The 9,303-nt window shown below is 37.5% G+C and overlaps 2 pseudogenes; both read right to left on the bottom strand.

Moving 5' to 3' along the window:
- Window positions 1-3,301, bottom strand: part of LOC107567184 (transmembrane protein 151B-like) — an 11,505-nt pseudogene extending 8,204 nt beyond the window's left edge.
- Window positions 3,302-4,133: 832 nt separating this feature from the next.
- On the bottom strand, window positions 4,134-5,109 carry LOC107567157 (putative transcription factor Ovo-like 1; annotated as a pseudogene).
- Between the last annotated feature and the right edge of the window lie 4,194 nt (window positions 5,110-9,303).

Below are 9,303 nucleotides of genomic sequence, written 5' to 3' on the forward strand. Positions count from 1 at the left end.
CCAATACAGTTTTTCACCGTATATAGTAGGGGAATTTACCGTTAGCCATTTAACAGGTTTTTACTGTAGCATTTTTACAGTCTTTTACCGTTAAATTCACTGTCATTTTTTACAGTGTACCTTTGAGTAGCTTTTGAGAGGGTCGCCTCTTACTTGCGATTCCTTAAAAAAAAAGTGATGTGAATTTTACTGATTAACAACATGCAACTTACAACTACTGTGAGACCCAAATGAGTGTAGCTACTGGCTGATTGTTGAAATTATAATGAAATAAATGAATGCTGTCATATCTTATTTTTTGTTCATTACCCTATTGTTGTTAAATATGTTGTTAAGGCCAATTATAGGATTTTATTTATGCCACCTCTAAAATATTGAAAGGAATTAACATTTGTGTAAGCAATTTTTGAATGAATTGTTTTAAATATATTTATTATTGAAATTATCTCATCATTTGGCTGTGAAGACTGACACAGAATCATTAATGAACTGAAATCATTAAGAGGAAATTCTTTACGATTCCCATTCCTAGTAGAGGATTTCCTTTCATTTCTATTTGTGAGTGCAATATTTTGAGATGAAGGACATTGGGCTCATAAAATATTCAGTCTGAACAAATGATATTGAGAGTGAAATGCATCAATGGTTGGGCTACAGAGCACACTAATCAGTGGATAGCTAGTACACAAGAGAGACCAGTTATGTGTTAGAGGCATGTGGATATACTAACAATGGTAAATAGCAGAGGAGAAAGAGATAAAGTCATAAATGAAAACAGGAACATCTGAGTGCCCTCTTAGTCTCAATTGCCTTGTCAGCATACACATCTATTTCTATCTGACCAGGCGAGTGCTCATTGAGATGCGTTTATCCTCAAAGCAACACGAACAAAGTATCCAGACTCATTGGCAGACACGCTGCTCTGTATGAAGCAGAGAACAGCTGAACAACAGACATTGTAAACTGAGGGCTGTCACTAAACAGAAATAGCTGCAGCTAAAAGTATTGATACGTTTGTAAGTGACAATGTAGCACAAACATTATGAAAACTCAATAATGATTACAAAAACTTCCCTTCCCCCACTGTCTCTCAGTCTATCGATCGGTCTGTAACAGTATATGGGGGGTAAACTGAGGGTGTGAGTGAGAGAAAAAAATCGAGAGAAAGCTTGTAACAGTCAAATAATGCATTTAAAGTAATGTAAGGCACTGTGTGTGCTGTTAGAAAAGTGTGTGCTGTTAGAAAAGTGTGTGTTTTAATTATTGGATTTTCTTTAATTAACTACTTTAATGAACTACACCCTGGATGAATAACCGTCTAGAAAATAATGAATGCCCCCTGAGACCTGACCTCCAGTTATCTAAGATAAATGTTGTGAGCCAGGTGGGAAAAGCCAAAGTGAGAATATCTAAGCATAAAGAATGCTTTCAATGCACATATTTAAGGTGATGTAGTTTTTTTTATTATAAAAGTATTTATATTATAAAATATCATGCATCTAACACAGTCATCTCTGTGTTAGATGCATGATATCATTCTTTCTATCACAGATCTGGCACAAGAGAGAAACAGGGAAATAATGGGGGTGCATTCTCATCTACTAGCTTTCATCGTTTCTATGGCAACATAGCATATAGAAAGGTTACAGGCCCCTCGCCTTAATAAACAGGCAATTGCAATACAGATTAAACAAAGTCAAATGTCTTATAGCTAAAGCAAATGTTTTTTTCTCAAACTGACATATAAATAACACCTTCTTTAATGCACGAAGCAATGCAGTGTTCATGCACAGCATGATTTCACATAAGGGATTATTTTAAAATAATATTTTTTCAATGTGATTAATTCTCTGCTGTACCAATTTTCTTCACTTTGCAACCACATATAAATAGCAATAAAATAGATAAATATGAAGGTGACTTTGAATGAACACACAAACAAACAAAACAACTTTTAATTGATCACACTACATTTAGTACTAAACAATTAAAGAGTCATATAAATGATTTGCATGTAATGATTAATTGCTCGAATGTCTTTGTTACCTAGAAGCATCATTGTTCATTCATAGTGGATACAGCTCATCTGTGTTATTTAGATGTTTTATTGTATTTTTTGTATATAGGCCTTCATATGTTCTTAATTTTTTAACATTTCTTTACGATTTAAGTGAAAATCAAAGGATTTTAGGTCCCAATTTGATTAGATTATGCCACATAGCGAGAAGTTAGTGTGAAGTCTGTAAATGTAGTGTAATAAAAAAACAATTAAACATATTTTAATCTAGCATCAGTAAAAATGGATAGCAATCACTCACTTTCACTATAAATAAAACCTTTTGATTAATTTTCTTTCATTCTTGCACATTGTTGCCTACAGGCAAGAGAGCTAAAAAATAATATATTTTTTTCTAATTTTGTCTTTGATTGTATTAATGATTTCATAATGCATAACCTATAACAGAATGTTAAGAACAGTGTAGCAAAATATTTATAAAATATAAAATGTATAAAATAATATTATTATATCCATGTCTATTATATTTTCTTTTTTATCACATTTCACCTTCTACATATTCATAAGACAAATGTAATACAACGAGAAGAAACTCATGGTTTTATTTACCAACATTTTCACGCCTTACCTCCTCCCTTCCGCCCCCATTCAATGTGGGCGCTTCTCCCGTCACCGTCACCCCTTGCATTTTTCACTAACATGTATTATCACGGCACACGCAGTCCAGGATGAAAAATAGCACTGCGGTCCACCGTCAGGACCTCTTCGTAACCTATTTCACCCCATCAGCGGCGAGAGCCACCGGGTTTCTATGGTGGCGACGTTCACTACACAAGAGCATCCCCCAAAAAAGATGCGTCCTTTCCTTTTCGTGTCTTAGAGGTTATCACGTCACCTAATGCCAATAGCGATTCTCCTGGATTCTAGTCCGGCCAAGGATCAAGAATAACGGGTAACTGTTGCGCTTGATTTCCCCTCAGCCTGTGTGATAAAAGCATCGCAAGCTCGAGAGAGAGAGCGATGGCTGGATAACAGCGAGTGCATCATATTCGCAGTCGTTCTTGTCGAAGGCTGCCGGTGTGTCGTAATCAGTGGCGACGAGATTAACCTTTTATTATTTTCTCTACGTTTTAATTTGATGACAATCCGAGATGATGCAATGACGGAATCCTCGGACTCTCCTTCCCGAGCATCTCGTATTTACCTCAGCCTCCCAGTCCTTTCACCTGAGCTGTCTCCTTGGGCTTCACTCTGACGTCATCCTTAAACGCGCCTCAATCCTGATAATTGGCCAGTTCGAACCAACCCGCTGACAGTGCGTGCATATGCAAGGTTACGGTTTTAAATATAGGTCCTATGAGTGGTTTATTTTTTATACGGCTTATTTAATAGTCAGGAAACGTTTTTAACGTAAAGACAAATGGGCAACCCTTGTGAAAAGTAACTCTTAATTGTATCGAATGTGCACTTGTAGTGCACTTCAAATCTTTAAAGTAGCATAGGCCTATATATAAAAACGTAATGTATTTGCAGATAATTTAATAGGCTACTGATGAAATAAAATACCACTTTTTATTTAAAGAGAGTAGGCTACACCTTTATTACTTTTTTCTTACCACACTTAAGAACAATTTGTAATCATGTCAAATCAAAAGGTTTACTTTAAAGTAAGTCACTGTTTTAGTACACTTATTTTGATGTGTACATGTAAAGTATTTCACTGTATACTGTTATTCAGTGTTACGTTTAAAGTAATAGGCTGCGTTTTAAATGTATTAAATTGCAACATTGTTACAAATGTGTAATTACAAATATATTTAAATACATTTTCAATAGAAATTACATTAAAGTATATATAAAGTTTATTTTAGAACGTTTATGGAATTGATGTACGCAAGTATGTCAAAAAAAGCTCTCTTAAGTTCAACTACTTACATTAATATAGATTTAAATGACAATACATTACAAATAACATGTAATTAAGTCTCCAAAAATATTACGTTCAGTTTAAGTATATTATTTGTATAAGTATTTTTTAAGTAGGTCTAAGCTAGTGTACAAACAAAGAAACAAAAACATTTTTTTATATATATTTTTGTGTGTGTGTACTATGACTTCATACATTTTATACTGCTTCAGCATAATTTGTCTTTCGATACAATACATCCAAATTATTCTCCTAATTCCAATAATTCTGTAAGCGATTTGGTTCTGCCTAGAATTACTGTACAAAAGTGCATGTGGAGTGGAGCAAAATGATTAATTAGAATTAATCAATAACAATAGGTTCTTTAATTTTTTCTTCAGCACTAAATTTGGGGGGTTTCAGGTTGAACACGGTGATGTATTACCTTCCAAAATATGTGTCAGTTTATGGTTGCTTTTTGTCATTATCAGTCTCTGAGGATGTTCAGCTTGAAGATGATTCTGCAGACCGTCCCGTGTCTGTGCAGTCAAGCCACACTCCTCACACACAAACAGTTTGTCCCTATATGCTCTTTGTAGGCGTACTGTTGAGTAACAGCATGGATCTTCTTCAGGTGAGACTCTAAAGAGCAGCGCTGAGCGAAGGCTTTAACACACATAGTGCACTTATAAAGTCTCACACCTGTTGTAGGTTGAGAGGTAAGTTAGAGATTAAAATATAAAAACTTAAACATGTAGCCTAAATATAATTATTTAAATGCAAACTTACCAGTATGAGTACGTACATGCCTCTTCAGGTCAAAAGCATCATTAAATCCTTTTCCACAGTGCTCACAAGAGTACTTTTTCATTTCACTGTGGCACTTTATGGCGTTTCAGCATACGTGCTGTAGTGAATGTCTTCTGGCACACCTGGCAGGATAACACTGATGCAGCAGGAGGAATATCTGCTCATTTGTTTGTATTATCTGGGATGACTGGTAGAAGAGATGGGATATTACCTGTAGTTATCTAAAAAAAATGGAGAACAATGGAAAGAGATGTTCTTTACACACACACACACACACACACACAAACAAACATTACAAAATGTGTGTTTTAAACCAAAAGGATTCTCAGCTCACCTTCATCTTTGAGCGCAAGTAAGGCACTCTTTGGGTCCTCATGCGGCATTCTGGCTTGTGATCAGGTTGACTCTGTGCAGTAGAAGATGGCAGCTGTGCAGACAAGACATGGGACTGAACCTGTAGAAATGTGTTGTTTTTTTGTGCAGTTGTGAAGCAGGAGTAGTCTGCAATGCTGCCCTCAGAGACTTCATGCACATATGGTGGAAAAACGGACTCTAAGGAGCAGCAAGAGCAAAGAGATGTTTAAGTCGAAACAGAGAGAGATCAACAGATTTTGACTGGCCACTGATTTTTTTCAGTTTTTCATTTCAGATGTGTTTATTTTCATTATTATTATTATTTAATACAAAAGTATTAAGTTTTTAGTATGATTTAATGCATGTAAACATTCAGCAAAATAACAGAGCCTATATCACAAGTCACCACAATATCAAGTCATTTGTAAGGCATCAAAAATATAAAAAATATATACAGTGGGTACGGAAAGTATTCAGACCCCCTTAAATTTGTCACTCTTTGTTATATTGCAGCCATTTGCTAAAATCATTTAAGTTAATTTTTTTCCTCATTAATGTACACACAGCACCCCATATTGACAGAAAAACACAGATATGTTGACATTTTTGCAGATTTATTAAAAAAGAAAAACTGAAATATCACATGGTCTTAAGTATTCAGACCCTTTGCTCAGTATTTAGTAGAAGCACCCTTTTGATCTAATACAGCCATGAGTCTTTTTGGGAAAGATGCAACAAGTTTTTCACACCTGGATTTGGGGATCCTCTGCCATTCCTCCTTGCAGATCCTCTCCAGTTCTGTCAGGTTGGATGGTAAACGTTGGTGGACAGCCATTTTTAGGTCTCTCCAGAGATGCTCAATTGGGTTTAAGTCAGGGCTCTGGCTGGGCCATTCAAGAACAGTCACAGAGTTGTTGTGAAGCCACTCCTTCATTATTTTAGCTGTGTGCTTAGGGTCATTGTCTTGTTGGAAGGTAAACCTTCGGCCCAGTCTGAGGTCCTGAGCACTCTGGAGAAAGTTTTCGTCCAGGATATCCCTGTACTTGGCCGCATTCATCTTTCCCTCAATTCCAACCAGTCGTCCTGTCCCTGCAGCTGAAAAACACCCCCACAGCATGATGCTGCCACCACCATGCTTCACTGTTGGGACTGTATCGGACAGGTGATGAGCAGTGCCTGGTTTTCTCCACACATACCGCTTAGAATTAAGGCCAAAAAGTTATATCTTGGTCTCACCATCTTGGAGTCCTTCAGGTGTTTTTTAGCAAACTCCATGCAGGCTTTCATGTGTCTTGCACTGAGGAGAGGCTTCCGTCAGGCCACTCTGCCATAAAGCCCCGACTGGTGGAGGGCTGCAGTGATGGTTGACTTTCTACAACTTTCTCCCATCTCCCAACTGCATCTCTGGAGCTCAGCCACAGTGATCTTTGGGTTCTTCTTTACCTCTCTCACCAAGGCTCTTCCCCCCCGATAGCTCAGTTTGGCCGGACAGCCAGCTCTAGGAAGGGTTCTGGTCATCCCAAACGTCTTCCATTTAAGGAATGGAGGCCACTGTGCTCTTGGGAACCTTAAGTGCAGCAGAAATTTGTTTGTAACCTTGGCCAGATCTGTGCCTGGCCACAATTCTGTCTCTGCGCTCTTCAGGCAGTTCCTTTGACCTCATAATTCTCATTTGCTCTGACATGCACTGTGAGCTGTAAGGTCTTATATAGACAGGTGTGTGGCTTTCCTAATCAAGTCCAATCAGTATAATCAAACACAGCTGGACTCAAATGAAGGTGTAGAACCATCTCAAGGATGATCAGAAGAAATTGACAGCACCTGAGTTAAATATATGGGTGTCACAGCAAAGGGTCTGAATACTTAGGACCATGTGATATTTCAGTTTTTCTTTTTTAATAAATCTGCAAAAATGTCAACAATTCTGTGTTTTTCTGTTAATATGGGGTGCTGTGTGTACATTAATGAGGAAAAAAAATTAACTTAAATTATTTTAGCAAATGGCTGCAATATAACAAAGAGTGAAAAATTTAAGGGGGTCTGAATACTTTCCGTACCCACTGGATAATAAAATACAACTTGACACACAAAATACCTCATCATAACATTTTAGATAATGAGAAACTAATTTTATTTGTGTTTACTCTAACTGCATTTGCCAAGTCATCTGTTTCCAACAACAACCATGGTCAATATAAAATTAATTATGTAATAAAGTAAATATGCATTAAGTATTAAATTATGTTTACTCCCCACCCAGTGACATGCGAACATGAACGAGACACTCACCAGGGGCAAGTTCAAGCTCAAACCGGTGTGCACCGTTTTGCTACGGTTTCCGGTTTGAACGACATGTTTCCTGGAAACGGTGTGCAACGGGGTTTGAGATGCGTTTTCTCTTGTTTGACATATTTATATATTTTGCTATTATATTATGGAGTGACACTTTCATAAACGTTTCTATACCCCTCTGATTATATAATGGTAAATATTACAATATCATAGCACAACAACAGTGATCAGCAATAATGATAAGCCTAATACTCACAATAAAAATAATAAGGCCATATAGATCATAACACTCGGAGGTAAGAAGTGGATTATCCTTCACCTGAAATGTTTGTCTTTTCATCCTGAAATGCGAGGCAAATGTTGGATCACAATAATTAGGAACCACAGTTTCCACAAATCCCGATTGGGATGTTCTCTTTTATTCTGGACGGCAAGGGCTATGACTGTACCATTGAACGTATTTTGCAGTATTAAACACGTAGGCTATTTATACCGATTTCATCAGGCTCCGAAAATTCTTCAAAAAGAACACAAAGAATGGCCTTCTCGGCTGCCATAGCTGCAACACTTGCGTTATCGGAACAGTGTGTTCAACGCACCACCGTTTCCGTTTAAAAAACGTTTTGCACCGTTTTTGTCGGGGCTGAACGCAGGTATGTAAACGTCCCCTCGCGCGGAATCCGGGATCTCACTCCAGCTTCTTTTTTCAGCGGCAAAGTTCACTTTTTTGACAAGGAATGTGCGAGGCATTTTCGAAAAACCTAGCAAATGATTTATGTTCGTCTAAGGTTCTAGACATGTTTTTTAAGCGGATCCTCTCGCAACTTGCAGTTCTACAGTTATCCACAATTCAACTATAGCTTTCCATTTAACAAGGAAACAGCCAGGTGAGGTTGCGCATGCGCAGAAATATAACGGCGCAGTGCAGGTAGCCTGCAGGTAAAACCGGTTCTCAAAGTAATGTTATTGTAACCTTAATGAGAAAAGTAAACAGGTTACTTTGCACTGTTTTAAATATTACAATGTTCGTGTTTTAACACTGTAATGTAATTGTAGTCCATTTATCAACTTTTAAAGCATGTCTTCAGGTTTACTCGTACTGTAGTAGAGTGTGGGTCTGCTCCTTTGTTTATATAGGCTTGTTGTCTGTGGAGGTGGGTGTGTGTTGTTCGGCTGTATTGCTGTAATAGTAGCTTATCAGCAGGGGGTCCTGTCGCATAAATTAGGCTACTAAATTTTTAAAACACTGTTAGTCATTGAAAATATATGGGTTTTTCATATTAATAAGAGGATTAACTAGCGCTTTTGACGTTGATACATTAGACAATAGGCTACACTTTGTAAACACAATAATGAATTTAGTTTAGCCTACATCAAAACTTTGTATGCAAATTAGTTTGCAGCATATGTTAATGTCTCAAAAATCTGATAAAGAGTGAACAGCCCTCCCGCAAACATACACACAATGAAAACACACCTGTAATCTCTGTCTGTTTCTAAAGTAAACATGAATACAGTCTGTTTCCGTGCTCTTTGTTGATGCTGCATCAGTGGATATACTGTAGGTATATAGGCATACTTTTGGACAAAGTTTATGTTTATACACAGCAGGAAAGCAGGTTTGAATGTAGAGGAGACCGGGTCACTCTTTTTACTCTAGTGAATATTTCTTAGAGTAAAGCAACTTCCAGAACAGGCATAGGCTACATACCTTCCTGTACAAAATAAAAAAATAGTGGAGCATGTCACAGTCTGGCTTAACAGCCCATTAAATGTCAGGGTCTTGGGTAGAGGGATGGAGCGAGGACTCAGTACTGCAGAAGAATGGGCTTTATTTTAAAATAAAACAAACAACAAAAACTACCCCGAGGGGGAAAAACAGGAATCCCGGGGAGCCAGGGCGGGACCGGGGGAACAGACCAGG

This window comes from Sinocyclocheilus grahami, unplaced genomic scaffold, assembly GCF_001515645.1.
Source record: "Sinocyclocheilus grahami isolate Dianchi unplaced genomic scaffold, SAMN03320097.WGS_v1.1 scaffold1131.1, whole genome shotgun sequence".
In the NCBI taxonomy this organism is placed as follows: domain Eukaryota; kingdom Metazoa; phylum Chordata; class Actinopteri; order Cypriniformes; family Cyprinidae; genus Sinocyclocheilus; species Sinocyclocheilus grahami.